The sequence below is a fragment of the Perkinsus marinus genome (assembly GCF_000006405.1).
Source record: "Perkinsus marinus ATCC 50983 genomic scaffold scf_1104296970406, whole genome shotgun sequence".
Lineage (NCBI taxonomy): Eukaryota > Perkinsozoa > Perkinsida > Perkinsidae > Perkinsus > Perkinsus marinus.
This window is the reverse complement of record NW_003202464.1, coordinates 1-1,330: the sequence shown is the minus strand read 5'-3', so window position 1 is coordinate 1,330 and position 1,330 is coordinate 1. Positions and strand designations below refer to the sequence as shown.

The 1,330-nt window shown below is 47.7% G+C and overlaps 3 non-coding genes across 3 annotated transcripts; all 3 read right to left on the bottom strand.

Moving 5' to 3' along the window:
- Positions 1-267: 267 nt before the first annotated feature.
- Positions 268-349, bottom strand: Pmar_PMAR003203. The gene has a single exon. It is a non-coding gene; the product is annotated as a tRNA-Ser (tRNA).
- Positions 350-792: 443 nt separating this feature from the next.
- Positions 793-874, bottom strand: Pmar_PMAR003202. The gene has a single exon. It is a non-coding gene; the product is annotated as a tRNA-Ser (tRNA).
- A 319-nt stretch (positions 875-1,193) lies between these two features.
- Positions 1,194-1,276, bottom strand: Pmar_PMAR003201. The gene has a single exon. It is a non-coding gene; the product is annotated as a tRNA-Phe (tRNA).
- Positions 1,277-1,330: the final 54 nt, after the last annotated feature.

Here is a 1,330-nt window from a genome sequence, read left to right as displayed (position 1 = left end):
ATCGTTCGCACTCTCGTAAGAGGTCTCTTCCCAAATGATGGCTGCAACGACAGCGAATTCGCTGACATGGTAGGGCTTATATAGGATAAGAGTCTAGAGGTAGATACATTTTTTGGGATATATATCAATTCTCATCAATGTTCCTCAAATGTCATGCGCATCAGTTCGTTCGCATCTTACTCGCTCATAATGTCCATCGGAGTCGCTATGAGGATTCGAAAGCGAGACTGCTCAGATGTCTTGAAAACCCATACGCCATCAGACATACGATAGCGGCAGGATTCAAACCTGCGCAGGCATAGCCTAATGGATTTCGATTCCACCTCCTTAACCATTCGGACACGCTGTCTGGAAGAGTCAGAGGATCTCATCTCTACCCATGAGAATCGCCATCCTGTTCATGTTGCTAAGGGAGTGGCTCACAGCATCGCGGATCACCTCAGCAAGGACGATGATATTTAGCTGACTCGCATTCTTTCATACGTAGCCCAGCGCTTTGACAAGAACGTCGGCGTAGTAATGGTATCGTTCGCACTCTTCGTAAGAGGTCTCTTCCCAAATGATGGCTGCAACGACAGCGAATTCGCTGAAATGGTAGGGCTTATATGAGATAAGAGTCTAGAGGTAGATACATTTTTTGGGATATACATCAATTCTCATCAATGTTCCTCAAATGTCATGCGCATCAGTTCGTTCGCACCCTACTCGTTCATAATGTCCATCGGAGTCGCTATGAGGATTCGAAAGCGAGACTGCTCAGATGTCTTGAAAACCCATACGCCATCAGACATACGACAGCGGCAGGATTCGAACCTGCGCAGGCAGAGCCCAATGGATTTCAAGTCCATCTCCTTAACCACTCGAACACGCTGTCTGGAAGACGCAGAGGATCTCGTCTCTGCCCATGAGAATCGCCACCCTGTTCATGTTGCTAGGGGAGTGGCTCACAGCATCGCGGAGCACCTCAGCAAGGACGATGATATTTAGCGGACTCGCATTCTTGCATACGTAGCCCAGCGCTTTGACTAGATACATTTTTTGGGATATACATCAATTCTCATCAATGTTCCTCAAATGTCATGCGCATCAGTTCGTTCGCATCCTACTCGTTCATAATGTCCATCGGAGTCGCTATGAGGATTCGAAAGCGAGACTGCTCAGATGTCTTGAAAACCCTTACGCCATCAGACATACGACAGCGGCAAGATTCGAACCTCCGCAGGCAGAGCCTAAAGGATTTTCAGTCTACTTCCCTAAACCACTCGGACACGCTGTCTGAAAATTTCGAAAGATCTCATCTCTCCCGATGAGAATCGCCGCCCTGTTCATG